Genomic DNA, 24,714 nt, shown 5'->3' on the forward strand with positions numbered 1-24,714 from the left:
AACCCCAACTCACCTTTGGAGACACTTCTGTAGATTCTCAACAGGGCTCATTTATTTACTTATTTACTTACTTACTTACTTATTTGAGAGAGAGAGAACGTGCGCAAGAGAGAGAACGTGCACATGCAAATGGGGAAGGGGCAGAGGGAGAGGGAGAGAGAGTCTCAAAGGGGCAGAGGGAGAAGGAGGTGCTCACAACCCCAAGATCAAGACCTGAGCAGAAAGGAAGAGTCTGGATACTCAACTGACTGAGCCACCCAGGCACCCCCAGGGCTAATTTTTAGATCTTGAGCCAGACGGTGTTATGTGCAATATACGTCATGTGTAACATATTTTATGTGTAATATGGTCATATTTTCTGAATCGAAATTGAAATGTACTGATCTGACACATTTATCCAGCTACTCATGGTCTAACAAGAACAGAGTAGAGTGTATTTTCATGAATTCTAATATACATATAGTTTTGTTATTTTAACATCACTGAAATAAGGATGTGTTGTGCAATCAATCGACAGCATGTCAGTTTAACTGGTGGGTTTTTTTTTTCTTTATTGGTGGCACAAAAAATAATGGTGTATCTTACAATCAATAGCATCTTAGATTTAATAAAATGTATCTGACCCCAGGGTTATCCCAGGAAATCCAAGACAAGCAATGTGTTTTTTGTCACATTTAATATATACATTCAAACCTTGCCATTTCTTTGATCCCAAATGGGATTTCTGAGGAGGAGGGTAATGGTTAGTTTTATGTGTCAACCTGGCTAGGTTCTAGTCCCCTATTATTCAATCAAACATTAATCTAGGTATTGCTGAGAAGGTATTTTGTAGGTATGATTAGCATCTACAATCAGTTGACTTTAATTAAAGAAGATGATCCTCCATCTCTGGGTTGGCTTAATGCAATCAGTTGAGAGGTTAGGAGAGCAGAACTGAGGTTTCCCTAAGGGAGAAGAAATTCTGCAGCATCAGCTCCTGCCTGAGAGTTTCCAGCCAGCCCTTCCTGACAACCTGATACACAGATTTCAGACTTGCCTAGCCAGCTCCCAGAGTCACATAAGCCAATTTCTTGCAATAAAACTGTGTGTGTATTCTACGGTTCTGTTTCTCTGTTGGAACCCTGACTGATGCAGAAGGTCAGTGGTACTTTTTTCCCTTCTAACATTTTTTTTTGAGATTTAATTATTTGAAAAGGTAACACATTTCCCTGTTTCTTATATTTATATAAAGGTACACAGTGAAAACATTTCTTCCTACTCCCTTGCCCATCCTCCCAGCTCCTCATCTCCTGCCACCTGTCACACAAAACCACTATAATTACTTTCTTATTGGTAATTCTAAAGTTTTTTTTATGCATAAGCATATGAATACAGATATATATTCTCCCCCCACCCCATGCCAAGTTACAACAAAAGAAAAAAGGGTAACCAACTCTACACAGTATTTTGAACTCTTTTTATCCTTCACAGTATTTCTTAAAGGTTCTTCTACTTTAGTATACAAAGAGCTACTTCAAGGTTTCTTCACCACTCTATTATTTTCTATTTCACGTCTGCACCATGATCTATTTAATCCATCACCTATTGGTGGAGATTCAGTTTATCTCAACACTTTCACTATTATTCACAAGAGAACATCCTTAAAAACACTGAAATACATGGATGGATGGATGGATAGATAGATAGATAGGTAGATACAGCTATATATAATGACATGTGTATATGTAACCGGTGTGTGTAGAACACACAAGGGGAATTACTTAAAGGGAAAGAGGTTCACGCATTGCTATTTTTGAGAGATCTTCCTGAATTGTCCTAGATTTCCCACTGTCACCTGAAGGAAGTATTTGTTTAGAAAATGCTTATTTTCCCACAGCCTCACCAGCACAAGTGTATCATTAAACTTTGGAATTTTTGCCAATTCAATAAATTACAGAAGTACGTTTCAGTTGATGTATAATTTACATTTCACTTCACACGAGTGACATAGGATATCTTTTTAATACGTTTTCTTTCTTTTGTTGTACAACCTCTGCTCATAACTCTTGACTGTTTTTCTAGTGAATTGGTCTTTTACATCATCCTGGAGTTCTCATATAGGAGGGAGATTACTCTTCTATATGTGATATGAGATGCTAATATTTTCCCCAATTTTTCTTTTGCCTTTTGCCCCTCTCAGTGGTCCTTCCACAGGGAATTTCTTCATTTTTATGTATTTTGATTTATCAGTCTTTTCTTTTATGGCCTTTAGATTTTGCATCATACTTAGAAAGGCCTTCTCCATGCCAAGGTTCTGAAGGCATTCACTATTTTTATCTTGTAGAATGTTTACGGTTTCTTTTCTTACAGCCAATTCTTTATTATTTTCCAGGTAGCTGGACAGTTGTCCCAATGTCATTTACTAAATAGGCTAGTCTTTCCCTACTTATTTGAGATGCCTTTGTCATATGCCAACTTTCTATATATATTTGAATCTAATATGTTCCACTTGTTTATAAGGTCTGTGAATCAGTACCACGTGTTTTAATTAGTAAAGTTTTATAATGTAGTTTAACATCTGGTAAGGTTAATTCTTCCCCGCCTCCCTCCACCCTCACCACTATTCTAATTTTAGAAGGTTTCCTTGGTTATTTTGCTTAGTGCTGCACAAATACTTTAGAAACAGTGTGCCTCTCTTCATCCTGCTTTGCCCCCCAGAATATCTCCCTACTGGCTTTTCGCAGTCCTAAAATTCTATCACTGGATAAAATGAACGAGAAAGCCATAGCGTGAGACGGTGGCCTATCACCTTGCACTGTGAACTGAGACAACCATCACATCTCTTAGGGTCTCTGTTTGCTCTTTGACAGAATGGGGACAAAGACAAGAAAAAGAAGAAGTTTCACCTACATGCTCTCTGAGATCCCTTCCAGGCCTAAGGTTTTTAGTTCAATGTCTAGCCTGATGTTGAGATTCCTAATTAGCAGTTTGTGATTGTATGTTACGAACAGTTGGAATTTTTTTTTAATCATATGTCACAATTTGCAGTAGGAAGAAAATTTTTGAAAAATGACTTGTTGGGGCGCCTGGGTGGCTTAGTATGTTAGGGTCCAGCTCTTGATTTCAGCTCAGGTCATGATGCCAGGGTCCTGATATCGAGCTCTGTGTTAGGCTCTGTGCTCAAGGGAGAGTCTGCTTGAAATTCCTCTCCCCTTCTCCCTCTGCCTTTTCCCCTGCTTGCTCTCTCTCTCTCAATAAATAAATAAAATCTTTTTTTAAAAATGAATAAATAAAAATAACTTAATTCCCCTATAGATCAAAATTTAAGCAACTCTTGCTAAGTTATGTGTTCTAAACCATTTACCTTTTCTAAATACAACACAGTATAACAAGAATCTGGCATACCTAAAGTACCAAATAAAAGTTCCAGAAGTTCTGCTTCTATTTTTGTTTTCGCTTTTTTCTTTTTTTTTAATTTTTATTGTTATGTTAATCACCATATATTACATCATTAGTTTTTGATGTAGTGTTCCATGATTCATTGTCTGTGCATAACACCCAGTGAGCTTTTTTTTTCCTTTTTACCACTTCTGTAAATTGCTAGCTGATCAAATGTTGTAAGACTAAAGGCTCTAAATGCAGTTTTCTTACACATGACCGAGTGGCTGCTGAGCACATTGATTACACTTCACCACTGAATAACTGGGACAATACTCCCATCTAAATTGCATGTCATGGAAAAGAGTGAAAAAATGAACCAATAAAAACTGTAGTTGGTTGCATTGCTCTGAGAAGTACACTGTTTTTAAAAATCTTGCCAACAGGTTGGCATACTACCAATTTCTGTTACCCAAATACTACTGCAATTAAATGTTTGGTAGCTTCTGATCAGCACCTAATCTATGAACCACCTAGATCCATGAAAAAAGCCCTCTCTGGCAACCTCAATTTTATCCATGACTGCTTCATTAAGAGATTTTGCCCTCTCCTTTTTCCTCAATGGCTGTATGTTAGGTGGACTCCATTAGAATGTAGAATGTAAAGCACAAAACCAAAAAGAATAGTTTATTTTCAGTAGAGTATTTTTATGCTTTCTGCAGATGAGTGCCTTACATATATAAAATGCCCCTTGCACAAAAATAAAGCTTTCTTAGAGTGATTGACCTACATGAAAATCTCATCTTAGCTTTAAAAAATTTTTGTGCAAAAACATAAAACTAAGATAGAAGGATCTGCATTCATTTTAACAAGTCAGAAGTTACTTGGGCACAAATCCTAATGGGAGCTGCATACAAATCCCTGGACATCAAAATATCCTTGATTAGGTTGACTTTTAATTTAGGAGTTTACTAGAGCCTGCAGCTATATTGCTGGAGTCTGTGATAGTGTCAGATCCCATAAATTAGGCATGGAGGACTTGGTTAGCAGCCTGGGTAGAATGCCAAGGATTGCCCTGGGGACATGGTAATTCAGTACTCAAAGTAGCCTTCATTTCTGGGAGCCAATACTAAATCAGTGCCCTATAATGGTGTTGGAAGCACTGCAGTGCAGTCTGAAATGTTTGCCATCAGCTCCTTGCACTTATTTACAAAGCCCTTTTCTCTGGCATATGCAGGGTAACCGCAAGGACAATAAGTTACAGCTGCCACATCAAATTTCCCTGCAGGCGAAGACTGCCTGGCACCCCGCCCCCAGCCAGAGTTTCCTTGAACACCCTTCCTAATGGGTAAGGGAGGCTGGAGAGAGAATGGATGACCAGGGAGAAGAGACAATAGAGCTGACTCCTCTAACACTTCAATTCCAATAGGCATATGACAAGAATAACTAGAGAAAAAAATAAGAGACCTTGACCAACTCCTACTTGTTTTCATCTCTTCCCAAGATTCCACTGAGGGATGAAGATGCTTAGGACTGCCACCCTGCCATTACCCTGGCCTTTCCACCACTCCAAAAGTGGAGAGCCGGGGGATAATTGTAGGCAGGAAGTCTAAGCAATGGCTGCAGCTTTGTCTTGTTAGCAGGTGAAGGTGGGAAGGTACTCAGGAACCTGAGGGGATCGAGCCACCACCATCATCATTTTCATCATCTATGTGCCCCCATATTGAGCTCGTGCACTGCGCACTCCTCATGACAAACCCATATCTGAAAAGTATTTTTTTCCCCTTTGTACAGAAGTAAAAACTGAAGCCAAAAGAGATTAAGTTACGTGCCCGAGGTTGCTCAGTTACACACAGGAAAGCCTGTATTCAAACCTGTGCTCTTCTGACTCCAAAACACAGGAAGCAGGTGGTAGACTTACCTCAGATTAGGGGTACCTCAAATTAGGTTTACCTCAGCTGCAGCTGTGTTCCCAAAGACCAAGAACAATGTATGTGCCGAGTAGTGTCTAAATCTTCACTCGAAAATCTAGAGCACCAATAAATGTGGGGCATGTTAAGAACTATAAAATCAGTTCTGTCAGCATTAGCCTATCTCCCTCAAGAGTTTATAGAGTGAAGACACCAGAGAAAATGTTTTCTTTGGAGCAAATTGTTGGGCTATCATGGCATCTCTTCTCTCCTTTCCTTGGCAGTGAGGAGGGGTATGAATCTTCATAACCTCAAGGCAAATGAGAAGAACTTCTAGAAAAGTTTGACATGTGTCCCCTCAACTTTGAAAAATAAAAACTCATCCCACCAGGCAAAGCTGAAGAAAAAGGTGACAGTTTGAAGCAGGGGGCTGTCCTGGGAGTGAGCTGCTTTGCTACCAATTCAGGAAAGATGTGAGTCTCTCTGGAGACTAAATGTAGACTCTACTATAGGAAGAAGATTCATGGTAATTTTTTAAAGAGTCAACCCTAGACTACTTGGAAGGACAGAGACCTCAACAAGTAGAGAGGGTCTTGCCTAGTGCAACATACCCAAAGCCCCAGAGTAGGGGGAACTCATTACTTCCCATGGGAAGAGAGGCATGCCTACATCCTGGAAGCCACAGGGAAAAGAGCCACAACTGGAGGAGAGAAAGAACCAGTAACCACACATGCACAAAATCCCAAGGGACCCATCCCCAGACACCCAACCCCAGACTGCACCTGCACAAGCTGCCTACAGCAGCCCCTCTCCTCCTGAGCTGCTTTCTGACTGGGCCAGCTCTGGAGGGGTCAGAGGAGGTAGCTTCGCAGGGGGAAGGACATACATCAAGAGCAAGAAGTTGACCACAGCCGCCTCTCCCACAGCAGGCTTAAAAGCCTGAAGCAGGCTTGATCTAGGGAGGTGAATTTGAAGTAAATTGGGTTTATTCTTTATTTTTGTACAACAATGGACTAGACAGGAATTATGTGCTTGCTAGGCGAGACTGGGATCTCAGTGCTAAAACAAGAGGATTATTGAAAAAATAACTTAAAAACTGTGAAACCTGCTTGAAATGTCATGCAAGAACCAGGGGTAGGGAAGAGTCACAGAGCCTGTATTAAACAAAGTTTCTTTATGCTTTTGAGCCCCTCTGAGCTCATTCAGTGCATAACTTATGTGCCCAAAAGCCTGCTTCATGTACATGATGAAATGCCCTTTTCTTGGCTGATTCTTTGGGGAATGAAGTTTCTAAAGGTCTGCTGTGTCAGGTAGGCCATGTGCTATTTACCCTTCAGTGCTCCCTCACCTTGTCCACAGCTATCTGGAAACCCAACCCCACCCCACCTCCACAGACAAGAAACTAGAAACCTCCCATTATGCACACCGAATGAGTCTATAAACAGGTTGATTGTGTTGGGTGTCACAGAACTCCTTTTGCATCTTGGTCCTGCCCTAGTCATACATTTTTACTGCCTATGAAATTTTAAATCAATCTTTTGGTACCTCAGTCACAAGTCCTGTGACTACTTCAGAAGATGCCAGAAGAATTCATTAGGTCTGAGTACTTTGAGATCCCCAACGCAATTATTTCTTAAGCACTACTCCATACAAGTGATCAAGGCCCGGGATGGGAAGTAATTTGTGTATCAGGAGCACTCACCCACATGGTGCTTCTGCAGCAGTAAGGCAACAAGCCGGAAGGGAGCAGTAATGGGATGGGAGAGTGAACGCTCTTCAGTAATGAAGTACATACACGCATATTAAATCCAGACTTCAGTTTGCACTTGGCATTTTTTTTTAAATAGGGGGTGCACTCTAAGTCTACGGATTCAAAACTATTCATAGATAGCCATAAAAAGATGTTTATCAACATGGTGTAATGTTTTTTAATTTCCAAAAATTGTCAATAAAGAAATATAACTTGCCTCTTAATTGGATGATGAAGCTCCTGACAGCACCTAAAAAACATGTTTTTAATAATACTTCATGTACTACGACCATACTCCCTACATAATATTAAGTGGAAAAGAGAGGGTACAAAATTGTACATGCAGCATGTATAGGTAAAACATCTAGGCATGGTCCAGCTTGGGGATCTCAAACATGGTGAGTTCAGACACCCCCAAAGTATCTATGTGACCCACAAGCCCACCAGGTGTCCAGGGTCCTCTGTTGAGTTAGTGGGCCCCAAATCAGGGACTGTCAGTGCCCCCGCTGTATCTCCTCAGGTCTTAACAAGTGCAGAGTATATTGCTTGACTTCCACCTGCCTTAGGGCTTTCTCTGGCATCCAGAGTCTGCTCTGTCTGCACCTAGAACAAACCGGACGTGCCTGATAGCACCTTCCATCCGTACCAGAATTCAACCAATGGCCACCCAGAGTAGTATAAATAACACAGCTCTCTCCTTTCTCCAGTGAGATACCTCTGAGATACATGTTCTCTCTTGACTCCTTGTGTTCTCCCAGCAGGATTAAGCTCTATTTACCCATAAAGCTAACTGGGTCAATAACTCAACAATTGCTGGGGTTTCCTAAGATCACCCCCAAAGACTGTACCAAATCTTCATCTCAGTGTATGCTTCTGTGGAAACCCATAGTGGGACTGTTGGTAATAGCAATGGTTCTAGGAAGCAGATCCTTCTGATAGGTTTTGGAATTGGATGGTGGTCAGTTGCAAGAAGTGATAACTTACAGTTAGCTGTGGCATCATAATTATGAAGACTCTCAACTGTGGTGAATTGGGATGAGATTAAGGTAGAAGAGGACGCATTTTCTTATGCAACATGAATAGAACTTGAGAGATATCATAAGAACTATCAGGTTTGTTGGTTAGTTGATTGGTGCTAAATGTGTATGCACTAAAGGAAAGATATTGATAGGCTCAGTTCAGCCAATTGGAGCACTCTGTGAAAAAGAAAAGAAGGTCTCCATGATAGGCTTTAGAGACCCTTAACTCTTGCAGCTGGAAGGGCAACTGCTGCATATGAGGCATAGAACATGAATGTGAGCTTAGCCACTACCATGAAAAACTGAATTCAGAAGCCCAGGATCTAGAAAAGACCCTGGATATAGAAAGAATGGGATTCAAAAACCGGGACAAGAGCATCTGGCTAGATGCACTTGAGAAACCTGAATATCAGGTTCCACCAAAAATTCTGGGCTGGCAGAAATTGCCCAATCCCCCTACTAAGAAGCATCCTTCTCTGATCTTCAGATCACGCAAAATCCTCACCCATGGCATATGTCTCACAAAGTAATATTTGCCTCCTCAAGATTCGTCCACACCTCCCCTGACTGCTTCCAGGCCAATATAATAACTAGGGTCAAGTCTCAGCATAATCAAACTTGGGTCCCTGCTACTAGGGGAAAGGGGCTATCTATCAAAAGAACTGTAAGGTCTGCTACTATGTATTGGCCAGAACTAGAAGAACATGGCTTGGAATGGATCTTCATGGTACTGAATCAAACGCAATGGAATACAATAGTGGGTAAAGAAAAAAAATTTAATATGGGGGTACTCTCCCCGCAGACCCAATGGGGCTATCGTAGAGTCTCTGGCAAGCGTTATAAAGATTCACATTGCTAGCCTCTTGAATTCTGAAGCAAGACAAAAGAACTTCATAGCAAAGAATTATTCACTCTCCAAAAAGTAGCTTCTAGCATGCTTTTGGACCTTCATAAATACTGGATTCCTAACCATGGTATATAAAGTGAATATGCAACCCAAGCTGCCTACCTTGAGCTGGGCATTGTCTAAATCTCCAAATCATAAGTTCAAGTGGGCATAGTGATAGTCCATCATATAAAGAAAACAGTATATTCAGGATTGGGCTCCAGCAGATCCAGAAATCCCAGTAAGTTATATGAAAAGACCCCCTGTCACCAATCTTTATTGTACCTCTGGCTTCATGGAGGGTCTCCTATGATCAGTTGAGGAAGGAAGAAAAATCCTGGGCTTTGTTCATGAATGCTTCAGCTGCATTTGTTGGTTTAGGCAGAAAACGGGCAGCTATTACACTATGGCCCAAGTCAGAGGGAATCCTAAAAGATAATGCTGTGGGAGAATCTTCACAGGAGTAAAAGTCAATATACCTAGTTCTTAGCTAAGTGTGGAGAGAGAGAGTGGCCTGAGGTAGGATATATTTGGATTCTTAGGGCATTGGCAGATAGCTTAGCTCATTCCTCAGAGGCCAGTATGGAGCAAGATTGGAAGATTGGAGAGGATTAAGAGGAACAACTTCCAGGCATAAAATAAATAAGAGATAAAAAATATATCATAGGGAATATAGTCAATAAGATTGTAATAACATTCATTGTTTGGTGACAGATGGTGACTATGCTTATCATGGTAAGTACTGAGTAATGTATAAAATTGTTGAATCATTGTATTTTTTTTAAAAATTGGAAGATGGGAGACTTTGAGATCTGAGGAATGAAGATAAAGATAGACCTACAGGAGTGGGACATAAATGTGCAGATCTGATATGCAAAAAAAAAAAAAAAAAACAATGCCCATGAGAAACTATTTACCACTAAAAGTGGCTCTAAACACCCAGGTGTATAGAATTACTTATCCAATGGAGATCAAAGTCTGTCATCAACCACCTCAATGCTTATACAATGGGCCCATGAATGGAGTAGCCATGTGGCAAAGATGGAGATTACATGGAACCAACACCATGGGTTTCATATCACAAAAGCTTATTTAGCTACTACCACTGCTGAGTGTTCTACCAGTCCACAAAAGAAACTGATGTCAAAACACTTCTAGATAGTATCATCTTTTGAGGAAACCAATCAGTCTCTTGATGACAATTGATTACATTGGACTCTATTTTGCAAGGGCCAGAAATTGGTCTTTACTAAAATTGATACATACTCTAGGGATAGATTTGCTTTCCTTCTTGTAGTGCCTCAGCCGACACCATGATCTAGGAGCTAACAGATTGTTTAGTTTATTGTAAGGAGATCCTACACAACATTGCCTAGGCACTTTATGGTGAAAGAGATGTGTCCCTGAGTACATGGCCAGGAGATGCACTGGGCCTACCATATACTGTGTGCCAAAAGTTGTTGGCTTTTTAGGGTGTTTGAACAGCACTGTAAAGACACAGCTGAGGTACCAGCTAAGGCATGGTACCCTAGAGGTTGGGATGCAGTATGTGCTTTCAACCAATGACAATTACCTGCTGCTCCATTTCAATAGCTAGAGTACCAAAGGATGAGAATAAGAGTGGCCCTTCTTACTACTAATCCCAGTAAATTATTTAAACAGTTTGTACTTACTTCTCCTGAAACTTTAGGGTTGGTTGGACTAGAAATCCTGGTTTGTGTGTAAGGGAAAACACAATAAAGGACAAAGTAAGAGACCACTAAACCTATAACAATGACTGCCTTCCAGCCATTTTTATTGTTCGTGCTGAGAGAACAACAGACAAAATGAGTTAGTATCCTGGCAAGAGTAATTGACTCTCATGGGGATCCAGAATTTCTTCTGCATAATAGGGACAAGGTTATATTTGGAGCTCAAGGGATTTATAAGGCATCTGTTGGAAATTTTTTTTAGAATTCATGACTAGCCACCACCTTGAAGATTCGATGACAGAATGGAATGAACTAATCAGAGCACATGAGTGGTCTAAGTGGTGCAAGGGGCAGACCACAGTAGATGTTGTTGGTGCCCCACCCATATGCCCTCAAATTTCACCACTGTGGTACCTGAAACTGACTTCCAACTGTCCAATGGCCTCTCTTATGACCAGAACCCCTCTGTCCACGCACAAGGCAAATCAGAAGTGTCAGAGAATTAACACCAACCCCCAGAATCAACAACCAATGACTGAATGGAAATGGGGTACAAATACCATAGTTCCTTTCATGTTGGAGGTAATAACTCTGAGACGTGTGTTCTGCACAGCTTCCTAGAGCGCTCAGTGACTTCCAGTTATCCAGGGGTAACTTGCTTCATTTTTTTTTATCTTTTTCCCTTTATTGGCTATTATCTCTCCCCATTTCACCTTCCCACCTTCTTTTTTTTTTAAGATTTATTTATTTATTTGAGAGCGAGAGAGAGCTTGGGAGGAAAGGCAGAGGAAGAGGGAGAGAGAAAATCCTCAAGTAGACTCCCCACTGAGCACAGAACCCCATGTGGGGCTCAATCCCAGGACCCTGAGATCATGACCTGAGCTGAAATCAAGAGTCAGGCACTTAGCCCACTGAGCCACCCAAGCAGAGCAGCCCCCCACCCCCGCCCCACTTTCTTACCAGGTTTCCTAGAATTATCCTCAAATAAATTTCTTTTACTCTAATATTCATATCAGAATTTACTTTTAGGAGAACCCAAACTAAGAAAGACTCCCAGGCCATTGTTGGAGAGATGTCCACAGGGACCCAAACAGGGACAGAGCAACATCTTGTGGCATGGACAAGGTCACTTCTGCTGTGTAGTCAATGAGTGACACACTAGATACAAACAGAATGAACCCTTCTCTGGCCCTGCTGGGAAGAGAGAACTGCTCCAGCCCCCTCTGTGGGCTCTGGGAGGATAGGAGAGGCTGTTATCCATGGGCATTCAGGTCCAGTGTACAACCTGGTAAATTAAATAATGCCTTTTACAGCATCTCTTTGTCAGGCCCACTCATCAGGCACTTCCCAGAAACTGGGTCCTCTCCTTTCTTGGAGAAAATTTCCCATTTTAATACATACATCTTCTTAGTCTTCCTTACTTCTCTACCACCCCATGCCACGTGCTACCCCAGCTTATCTCTTCCCTTCAGGCTTTCTTCAGTGGCACCCCATTCCTCCTCAAAACTTATACTCCTTTTATCTTTTTAATGACCCAGAAGCTCCATTAAACCTGCAATCCATATCTTTAACAATTAAAAACACACTTCCCTTTTCGTGAGCGTAGGGTGAGTTTCATCTTCAACTCCTTCCAGAAGATAAGAAGAAACAGTTGTATACTATCTTTCATTTGCAACAAAGCAAAGACAAAACTAAATAAATAAAGACAGTCTAAATCATCACATTCTGTTGTATATGAGAAAAGAAAACACACCATAACATTAATAAGGTTTATTTCTTGGTGGCAAAAGTGCAAGGGGCTTCAATTTTCTTTATTCTTCTCTCTGTTTTCCTAACCTTCTGAAAGATACTATATGCACAGTCTCAAGAAAATGCAACTGTGTATATCATTTCAGAGTCCCTAGATTGTGAACTGCCAAATCTATGTTTTTCCAAATGTGCTGTATGTATTAGAAGCAAGGAACAAATAGGCACTGGAAATTTGCTCCCTTCTGAAATTCCTCATAAAATAGCTGAAGATCATCTGGCCTGAGAAAAGTAATAAAAGGATAGCTAGTTTCCTTCAAGATAGCCACAGGACTCTTTCTGAGCTGCTTCTTTCATTCCCTAAGAAAATACTGGAAAATAACTCAGAAAAACAGGATGAGATTCTATGAAATCCAGTACATTTACATCCTGGGCATAAGGAAAGCCATAGAAGAGAATAGGTAAAACTTAAAAACTGTTCACTATATTCTGGATTGCATTCCTTCCTTAGAGCTGTCTGAAACCATTTAACAAAGAAAGTACAAAAGGAGATAAAAATTCAAAATTTCATGTTCAGTACTAAAAGTAAAATTAAATTTAGTGCAAGTTAAAGTATCATAGTTCACAGTAACTGAGACGACTTGAACAACAATAGGAGCTGGAGTAAACTACAAGTAACATATCAAGTATTAAGTTGAACTGTATTAAAACTGCCCATGTTTGACCATTTTTTACCAAACAAATGACAATTTTGTATGATTCAACCTAACCTTTTCTAGCACACTTGCAGAACTAAAAACACTTAGAGTGTTTGCAATCTTTGCAATCTTTGCAATCTTTGGTCACAATGCTGACTAAAAACCCACATGCAAAAAATCATCACAATACTTTAGAATCTCATCTTTGTAAGTATGTTAAGCTGGCAGAAGGAAGAAAGATTCAACAGAAGTTGATACTCGATTTTCAAGTGATGTTCAGTTCTTCACAGTGAAAGACACAAGTTCTTATCTGAGTGATTCACATGACATCGCTAATCAGTCTGAAAACTTGAGGTAAAAATGAGCTCTCCTATCCCCAAAACCGCGTGTATTAACGAATTTTGTTGTTGTTAACCTGGTCCAGATCAACGTGATTGGATAGGAATATAAGGTGAGATTACTCTTTTTGAGAAATTCTCCAATGGGGCTGCCTTCACCACAATTTTTTGAATATACATTAGCATGATAGTTGTTGAGATTATGACGGCAAAGATGTTTGAGGGTAGGAGGTGGGAAAGGTACTAGATAAGCCAGATCCTTGAGACACATTTTCTTTACTTGTTCTCCCAACAACCAGTGATACACACCACCAAGACCACCTGCCCACTGGCCCAGCTCCGCCCCCAGAATCTCTCTCCCTGGTGTTAGGATGTGATTTCACCTTCTCTTAAACTTTTACGGGAAAAGGTCATGTGGATCCTTGAACTTAAAAGGTTTCTTAGAATATTTTAAGGAGGTTACCATTTATTTCTCCCTTCTTTGTTTCTTATATTTTATTTATTCATTTGAGAGAGAGAGAGCACAAACAAGGGGAGAAGCAGAGGGACAGGGAGGAGCAGACTCCCCACTGACCTGGGACCCCAATGTGGGACTCGATCCCAGGACCTGGAGATCATGACCTAAGCCAAAGGCAGACACTTAACCATCTGAGCCACCCAGGTGCCCCTATTTCTCTCTTCTTAAAATACTCTCTGCTCTTGGAAACCTTGGTATCAATTCACCCGCTTTTGGTTTTTCTTCCTCTCTGCTTCTTTTCAAATTCTCAGAGCAGCTTCTCCTCCTCTTCAGCCTCTGAATGTTGAGGTCCTCAGCACTTACTCTTGGGTCTTCGGCCTTCCTTTATTTTTCCCTCTTTCTCCCTGATATCCTCCACTCCTACTGCATTAAATAACATCTATGTGATGACAATTCCTACATTTATGTCTCTAGCCATGCTCTCCTTTCTGAGATCCAGATCCACATATCCAAGTGCCTTCTTGATATTTCTACTTGGAACTCTCGGTCTCTTCCAAATAAAACTTAGAAGCGAAACTCTTAATTTTTCTCCCCAAAATTCATCCTTATTCTCTATGCTTCATCTCAATAAGTGGCCTTTCGATCTCACCAGTTGCCCAAGTCAGAAACTTAGAAGTCATCCATAACAACTCCCCTTCCTAAACCCACCACAGCCATCACTAAGTTCTAGCAATTCAACACAAGGTACATGCAGCTCAATTCAATCTATCCCAATATCGCATCTACCTCTTCCAGTGTGTATTGCCATTTTCTGGCCATGCCACCATCATCTCTCACCTGTATTACTGCAAGAGCGCCACCTTACAAATTTGTTCTTCCCAGAGTTGAAAAGAGCAAACTTTTAAAAGTACAAACCCAATCAAGTTAATGCCAAGGGTAAAATCTTTTGACAGCTCTCAGGATATAATCTAAGATTCTGCAGGACTTTGACTTGGTCTCTGCTCTTCTCTCCAGCCTCATCTTGGGCCACTCTTCTCTGCTCTTAGCCCATTCCTCTCACGCCGGGCACCTGACGGGCTCTTCCATCACCTCCAATACTCCCCCTGCTAATAGTTAATTTCTCAGGCTTCTACTTAAATGTTACATCCCTAAAGAGAAATTTTCCTGCTCCTCCAAACTTAATTAGGCTTCTCTTATTATCCTTCCTCATCGTAACCTATACTTTTCCTTTGAAAGACATATCACAATTTTCTTTATACTTGTGTGAATTTAATGACTTTTCTCTCCCAGTAACCTATAAATGCATTGAGGGCAGGCATCTATCAACATCTATTTTGTTCACCAATACAACCAGAGTCCAGGAGAGTGACTAGACATAACTACTGTTTGATAAATATTTAAAACACCTTTATCAGTTTTTTACATTAATAACATATTTTCCTACACAATAGCTGTGTTAGAAAGTAAAAATATCAAATTTCTTGTCCTTTCATGGAATTGTATCAATTCAGTTTGATGCCGTAATTTAATTTTGGTGATCAGAAGCTTTAGCCCTTAGAAATAATAAATTTTTAGGGGAAATGCTTTTTATCATCACAAATGCAGTTTGGGAAATAAAGACATTTCAAATGTTCACAAGGAAAACAATAGCCAGGTGAAGGTCTTGGCAATTTATTTTTAAGTTGAGAATTGACTTCAGGTTCAAGATGGTAGATTGAAAAAATAAATACATTTGCACCCACTCCTGTAAAGATCCAATTGAAATGACAATAATTACTGCAAAAAAAAAGAAAAAAGAGAGAGAGAGAATACATTTATAGCAGCCTCAAGAGGAAGGAGTGGCATTACCAGAGCAAGGATTTGAATGATTTCTAGAAAACAGAAAACAGGTGGAGTTTTGCAGATGGAATAAAGGGAGGTGGGGAGACAGGCTGCAGTCAAGAATGTACAGAGGAGGCTGCAGTGGACGTTGAAGCCATTTTTTCCAGCCCAGCTCCGGAGAAGCTCCAAACCCAGAATCACAGTAGGAAGGAGGCAGAAAACAGCGGATCAAAGGACCCTGCTCCAAAGAGCAGCTGCACTGGTCCGCCCCACCGCCGTCGCACCCACTCTCCTCCCCTCGCCTGTGCAAAGCGACTGGCAGCGGGAGCATTTCCCCCCCAAGACTAAAATCAAAGAAATGCTCTCTAAACAAATTGAACGATGTGCCTGGAAAGGACAGTATTCCTAGTGTGGATGAAGATACCACAGAATTAGTTGCTTCTTACTTAATCAGCCCAGGAGAGGGGCCAGCTTGGCTATATACTTCCTACTCACACTCTCCAGCTGACACACTCATCCACAAACTGTGTACTCAGAGACAGCCTTCCAATTTAGGTGAGAGCCTTGTGGGGAAAACCACCCTAGGTAACGTACCAGCAACCCATGTTCATCCACCGAATTCTTCATTTAGTGCTTATTATGCACAAAGCACAAGTTATATAGTATTATTCCAAGCACTGTATAAATATTCCTGGACTGGGTAAACTAACACAATATAAAATGTTTCAAAGAAATTGTTGCCTAGTGATGGGCTTATAATCATCACTTTGCAGTTGGCAAAACAGGCAGTATTTACATGTTAACTACCCGCTCCTTCCCGTGATTTCGGCAACCTTGCTTTCTGCTTCTTTGGCTGATTCTTTCTCATTTTATTCTCCAGTCTGACTTCCTCTTTTCCTTTCTCTCTATACCAACTATGGAGATTCCCCCAAAGAATAAACATAAATGTGAGCTCGCTCTCCGCCCCCTCTCTCTCTGTGCGTATGTGTATGGGTGTGTCCACCCTACTCATCCATTCTGTAGCAATTTGTTCTCATTTTCCCATTTGCCTGAGAGCCTTCTGAACTCTGCCCCATCTTCTGGGCATTTCCACTCAGATGTCCCTTGTTCATTGGAGAACTGTCCCCTGCCACCTGCGAGATGGTGAGGTCTCACAGGGATGCCCTCTTCTTATGGTCACTTCCATAAGATTTTGAATCATTTCTAATTAACTGCTCCCCTTTCTTTTCTCTACCCAGCCAGTCTCTCGGGCCTGTCAGTCCATCATGGAAATATCATGTGAATTAAACTTGGCCTAATCCCACAGAAATATTTGAGGTGGCATATAGAGAGCTCCTGTAACAAAATGGTTTATTATTTAAAAAATCAGAATGACAGAAAATAGAAATGAAAATACAAATACAGTATCAGGGAGGAATAAAATACAGCTGGATAGCCTGTAAAAGCACATATAATTGTTCTAAGTTAGTAAAGATTTGGTTTTGAACAATCTGATGAAGAAAATGAAATGGGAGACCTACATTCCATAGCTCTTGATGCAATATGAACATTGCTTTTGTAAGGTGATGGGGTGTTGAAGAGGCTCAATAATTAACAATAATTAGCAACCTTCTCTCTATTCAGGTTTTGTAGCAACTGAGACATTAGAAGAAAAGAGCAAAGGTTAAGCCAATGTAGCTAAAATAGCAACATTATCATTGATAGAGCTGATGCCTGACAACGAGACTTACATCTGCAGAAAAGTGAGCTAAAACCCTGAACCCAGGGCTGGATAGACTCTCTCAGCCCAGCCCTTGCCCAGTGGCCTCCAGTAGAGGTAGGACTTGCCCCTTTACTGTTCAGCTTCCAGAATAGCAGAGGGCAGTTGAGGGCACATTTTGTGGACAGACTCACTTCCAAAAAGGAGAGGAAGAGAATGAGCTACCCCTGCTCAGTTCTTCCTTCCCAAATCACCAGTGGTTTAACCTTTCCTCCCCCAGGAGAGCAGCCAGTGAGGGGCAAAGAGATTCGAGGAGCATCGCACTTTGCAGCTTCCTCCACATGGAATCAAGAGCAGGGGAGAAAAGTTCCTGTCCCCCACAGAAGGGTCCCTGAGGGGTGTGGCAGACGAGGCATTTGTCAACATCCCTGCAGTGATTCTAGGAAGGAGTTTACTAAGACGGATTTGTGTAAGAGCTTCTTATTGAAAGCCTTGATTGTAACACAAAAATCCAACTCAGTGAAAACAGTTCTGACAGAGACCTCAACAATAAAAGCAGAGAATGCAGATTTTCAAAAAGAAAGCTTTATTATGCACACCTCTGATAAATATAACCTTCAATAGTTTATTTTTTTCCTCGGATAACAAGAATGAACTACTCACTCGCCTTACAATTAATAGCTTGCAATTCAACCCATCCCACTATTATATACCCTTTCCGTAATCTTGCTAACAGGCTGTGTCATTGTCCCATGAACACGAAATACTCATGTGTCATTGTTTATATTGTTCCCATCTGGAAGGTCCTTTCCTAAACTTTCACATCTTTCAAAGAAATTCTGAGATTGCCTTCTTCATGAAAAAGCCCCTGATGACTCCTAACAGCATTGATTTCTTTTTTTTTTAAAGATTTTATTTATTTATTTGAGAGAGAGAGCATGAGAGACAGTGGGAGCACAAGCAGGGGCGAAGGGTAGAGGGAGAAACAGACTCCCCGCCAAGCAGGGAGCCCGATGTGGGGCTCGATCCCAGCACCCTGGGATCATGACCTGAGCTGAAGGCAGATGTTTAACCGACTGAGCCACCCAGGCACCCAACAGCATTGATGTCTGGCTTTTTCCTTCTTAGGGCACTTAGAGTCTATATTAAAATTCTGCTCATATATTCGGGTTGGTGTTGGTCATTCTCATTTTACATGTATTAGCATGTGTATTTACCCAGACTCTACACTCTTTTTTTTTTTTTTCCAGCCGAAAGGTCTCACATTTATTACTGAACCAACCTACTGGTGTAGAGGCATAGTAACAGAGAAAAATCGTTTCCCTGATAAAACATGTCTATTGGCCAGGTAGGAGGGATGTTGACAGAATGATAGGAGAGGAACATGTGATCTTCATGCCGCTTAAATATGTGTGCCAATTATATGCGCCATCTCATGATGTGCAATGCCTTACAGACCCAGCTTGGTTCTTCTCCAGTGCCTCCTCTTGGAGTTGTACCTGATTTTATTACCAGTTTTCATCCGAATCCCCTGGGGGAATGGGATGATTCTGCTTTTGTATCGTTGGCCAGGAATCACTTGATGCTGAAAGTTCTTTTGAGAAGACATTGTGAGGAACAGTCAACCACACACACCGGGATGGTGGTGAAAAGGAGAAAACAACTCTACACTCTTTAAAAGGTAGAGAGATACTTTGAACTTGAACTTTTCTGTGGTAGCTAGATCTACCACAGGGCTGAGTATATAGTAGGTAATTAATAAATACCTTTTGAATGACAAATCAATCAGTCAAATTGAGCACATATCAGAAAGGAGATAACAAAATAGGTTTACAAGTCCGCTGCTCCAAAGGTCCAAATTGAGTATAATTTTTAAAAATAGTCTGTTGAGGGATGCCTGGGTGGCTCAGTCGGTTAAGCGTCTGCCTTCGTTCAGCTCAGGTCATGATCCCAGGATCCTGGGATTGAGTCCTGCATCCGGCTCCTTGCTCAATGGGGAGCCTGCTTCTCCCCTCTTCCCCTGCTGGCCACTCCCCCTGCTTGTGCTCTCGCGCGCGTGCGCTCTCTCTCTCTCTCTGACAAATAAATAAATAAAATCTTTTAAAAAAAAAGTCCATTGATGCTATAAGAGAATCAGGACTTTTCAGTAGGTCTGCATAATCTTCTTCCATATATGTTGCTCCTGTTTCCCCATATAAAATGATACCTGTGCCCAGACAATGAGACCATCTAGAACAAGATGGCTGTAGCCAAGCGGTTAGGTATGTGAATTTTGGTGTTAGATTTAGATTTGAAGCCCAACTCTTAACTGTTGTGTACCCTTTCTTTCAATTTTGGAAATTTTTAGTCCCTTAGTGAATTTGAAAGAAAAGTTCAATAAGCACAGTTAATAGTTTGCCACACTGATAATGTAGAGAGATAGAGGTCCAGATACACATAAACACAGACCCACCCTGCCCTTTGGCCAAACCAGCTGAAAATAGGCTGCAGACCTCATGACACTTGGGAATATAAACTATGGAATCCTGAAGAAGTTACTTCAATCTCTCTAAGTCTTGGCTTCCTCATACGTAAAAAATGGGGAGGAGGTAATAGTTATGCATTCTTAATAGAGTCATTGTGAGGATTCCTTTTTTAAAAACAGCTCTTGTTGGGGCTCCTGAGTGGCTCAGTCAGTTAAGCAGCTGCCTTCGGCTCAGGTCATGATCCCAGGGTCCTGGGATCAAGTCCCGCATCGGGCTCCTTGCTCAGCAGAGAACCTGCTTCTACCTCTCACTCGGCCTGCTGCTCCCCCTGCTTGTGCACTCTCTCTCTGCCAGATGGATAAATAAAATCTTAAAAAAAAAAAAAGATACATGTTTGAGTACCTAAAGGACTTTAACAAGCTCAGATTGGATGGCATTTTTAGTGACTGCCTACTAATAAAAATCTATATGTGTCACAATATTTGGTCTGAGATTTGCTTTCATTATAACATCCTACCCGTTAACAGAACTGCAGATAAAATTCTCAACAACTATTAATTACAGTCCAGTACTTCCCCTACTTGTAATTGTTCATTTAATCACCTTATCCAAAATAATAATAATAATAATAACGATAATAATAATTGCCTTGTCCACTGGGCAACTAGGATCCATGAAGGTAGAACTGTAATAGCTTATTCACCATTGTACCCCTAGCAAGAAGCATGGGGTCTGTGTCAGGCCACAAGCTAAAAGACAATGCTTTAATCCCTATCTAAAAGGATTATTGCCATTCCTTGTTGAATACTTAAATAATATGATTTTTAATCATATTTTTAATGATTAAGGTGTAATTTGTGTTTTTTACAGAACATGTGTTTTAAAGGGACAAAAGAGAAAGTAAAATTTACACTTAATCCCACCACCCAGAAGTAACCACTAAATTAATATTTTTTGTATATTCTTTTAAACTTTATTAAAACATAAGCTTTATAAATATGTATCTACGTGTATGTTTATTAACTGGGACCTGGCTTGTCTAATGCCCAAATACAAATCATATAGCCCCTTCTTTGCCCCTCATGTGTTGTAAAATTAGCAGCTTAATTGCTTCTTCATGATTTGCCAGATTGTAAGCAAATGTAAGCAAATGAAAGGCAGAGAACCTGTCTCTTGTTTGCTTTGGAATTCCTTGGGACCCAGCACACAGTGGTTATATGACTGTTATTATCAAATAAAAATTCAATCCATTAAAATTTAAAAACCAGTTACAGATTCATAATTAGCACTTTGGAAAGACTACTTGCTGCAAATTGTGCCATAATCCTTCTCATGAACTAAAACCTCCATATTTTTTGAGAAAAACTGTAAAATCTAGACTCCTAGATTATGAGCCTTCTCTTTTTATTGGAATTTCATTTGGGATTTCATTGGGATTTTTACATACTTAAAAATAAAAAGCAGGCTTCTGAGAATATGAGTTTGTGCCTCCCCACCGCAGAGCATAGTAGTTATTAAATATAATAGGAAAGTTAATTTCAATAAAAAGAAGATTTTTATTTTAAAGGTTTATGGAGATGATTGTTTTATAGGAACTGATGATACTATAAATTTTCAAATTAAAATATTTTAGTAGTTCTACTGAAGTTTTCAATCTGCCATTTGACATCAGCTGGCTTGATTCCTGGAAAGAGGTCTACTATGTATTTATTCAGCCACATAAGTGCTAGACTATATCTGAGGACACTACCCCTCCCCTCAATTTGGTCTTAGATTAGCACAGTTTGTTGGGTGGCTTGATGGTGGTTTGGAAATATATGTGTTTTGGGTGCCTGGGTGGCTCAGTCAGTAGCTATAAAATACAGAACTACATACTAAGTGATTAAGGAAATAGATAAAGTCAGAGATCACCTATCAAAAAGAGATTGTGAAGAATGGCAGATATAGTTGCAATAAAACTTATAGAAAGGAAACAGATAACACTGAGATTGAAAGCTCAGTCAGTGGGCTAGACTAAAAATAAAACACAGCTAAAGAGAGAATTATGACTAGTACACACAGACACACAGACACACACACACACACACACACACACACACACACACACACACACAAATTACCCAGAATGAAACAGAGAGGACAGAGAAACGCAAAATATGGAGATATTGACATATGGAAAGCAGAATAATAACGACTAACATGATTCTAAGTAAAATCACAGAAGAAGAGAACAGAGAACAAATAAAAATATTGTGCCTGATCAAGAAAATAATCTGGTGAAATTGATTCTAAAAATACAGGTCTTCGAAAAAATGTGTTATTGATACATAGTCATGTGCTTTAAAGCTTTAAACATGCAATACTTCAGCTAAGGAACATTTTACATTTTTTTCAGACATCATTTTCTATGACTTGCAATGTTGATTATAAAAATTATTTAATAGAATTCTAGTAAGCCCAAAATAAGTGGAAACGAGGAAAGAAAACAGAGTAGAAATCAGTGAAATAGGAATGGACAAACGATAGAGAAAAATCAATGAAACCAAAAGCTGATTCTTTTAAAAGTTAAATAAAATTGATACTTATGATGAGCACTGAGTGATGTACGGAACGGTTGAATCACTATATTGTACACCTGAAACTAATATAACACTAGTATGTTAACTACACTGGAATTAAAATAAAAATTTAATAAAAAACTATTTAAGGGGTGCCTGGGTGGCTCGGTCGGTTGGGTGTCTGCCTGTTGGTTTCCACTCCACTGTGATGTCCCGGACTCCTGATCTCGGGGTGGCAGGATGGAGCACCGCCTGGGGCTCTGAACTCTGCAGGGAGTCTGCTTCCTATCTCCCTCCCCCTCTGTCCTCAACCCTACCCTCGCCCTCACACACTGTCTCTCTCTCTCTAAAATAAATAAATAAAAATCTCTTTTTAAAAACCATTTACTAGAATTCTAGTACTTTTCTATTAAATAAAATGGGCATTCCTGAGAGCAAAATTTAGTTGCACAAATTTGTGATTGACTTCAAGTTTTCACAGTCAAGACCTACAGGGGACATCTATCAATAGCGAGGATTGCTTATTGAGATGGACAGAAAAGAGAAAGGAAGTGTAAATGAAATTAAAGCAAACCTTAGCACTTCATGCTTCAGTTCTAGAAAGAAATCTGGTGAAACTTGTCTTGATAAGATATTAAATTGCTTAGACATGAAACTTGGAACATTAAAGAAATCTTTAAATTAGGGGCACCTGGGTGGCTCAGATGGTTAAGTGTCTGCCTTCAGCTCAGGTCATGATCCCGGGGTCCTGGGATGGAGTCTTATGTCGGACTCCCTGCTAAGCTGAGAGCCTGCTTCTCCCTCTGCCTCTGCCCCTCCCCCGTTTGTATATGCTCTCTGTCAAAAATAAAGATCTTTAAAAAAAAAAAAGAAATCTTTAAATTAAAATCTAACAACCGATTCAGCACCTTTTTTGTTTATTTAAAAGGTCATACATTTATGTTACTTTAATCTTGTAAATACTTAAATTATGTATTATGTAATTTTGTATTTATATTTCATATGCACAGTTACCATTATGAACATGTTTTATAACTTACCTCAGTTCATCTTCCCCACCACCCAAGGAAGTAGATGCTATTTTTGTAAGAAGAGAATAAAGCCGAGTGAGTTAGGTATCTTGCCAAAATCACAGCAAAAAGAACACTTTCTATTAACATTTCTGAGTAGCACGATTTGGTTTTTAATGGTTGTGAAAATACTGTTCTTACATGAACAGAGCTAATCATTCAATGCCAATGGTGGATGAAATGAAATTAAAATTTCTAGTTGCTAGATCATTTCTACAACTACCTCCTCAGACTTCTCCCAAAGCTCCCAATGTTAAAATTAGCTTCCCTTCATTCTGCCACCTATGTATTCCTCCAATCCCGCTCTGATGAGGTTCTACTGAAATGGGAGAACGGGAAAAGTCAGGCAGAAGCAAAAAGGAGGGGCAGCAGCTTGAAGATTCACTTGAAGTAACTAAGCCATCAATAACTGAGGTACCTCTCATTAGCAGATAGGAAATCTATCCCCAATTGACTTTGTATTTTTAGAAAAATCTGAGGGGAGATTAGGGCTCTATTATTTGGAAGCAAAAAAATTATGACTCTAAGACTCTCAGGCGAGTCTGATGGATACTTTGCATGTGGTCTGGCATGCATCAAGCAGTAGATTGCTATCTGAAATTGGGCAATAAATTGTTTAAAAAGAGATGAGTTTACACTGCATTGTCAGGTACATCACTGGCCAAAATAGCTGGTTTCAATAAATGGGATTTGATGCAGGATCATCTCCATTCATTTTCATCTATGTTTCAAAGGCTATGGTCCCACTAAATAATATTATATCTCACCACAAACACCAATGTTAATGTGATCCTTTCCTTCTGGGATGACCTGATCCAAGTACCACACAAAGAACACATCACTGAGTACTAAAAATAAATCCAGCATGAGGCAGAGTTTTCCTCTTTCATCTTCCACATTGGGGTATTATTACAATTTTAATGATCTGCCTAGGATTTTTCATACACTCTGCTTCTTTTGAAGGAAGGACAGAAAACCTATTGAAACATACCAATCTCCTTGAAATGTCTACAGCAACAGAGCAGTGGGAATATATACTTTGCTGTAAAAAAAAAGAAAAAAAAAAGTAAAGCAATCATAAATGTATCACTTTGGTCTGTTATAATATACTGTTCTTCCTTTAGAGAGAACAGGTACTTGTGTTCTGATATTGTATTTCCAGTTACTACATTATTCCTTTAAGGTATTCAGAGCATTAAAAACCTTCACCAAAAAAAAAATTTTTTTTTCTCTCTAAATATCTTATATG

This window comes from Eumetopias jubatus, unplaced genomic scaffold, assembly GCF_037043125.1.
Source record: "Eumetopias jubatus isolate StellerSeaLion01/CBP00866 unplaced genomic scaffold, mEumJub1_p1.0 scaffold_8, whole genome shotgun sequence".
NCBI classification, from domain to species: Eukaryota; Metazoa; Chordata; class Mammalia; order Carnivora; family Otariidae; genus Eumetopias; species Eumetopias jubatus.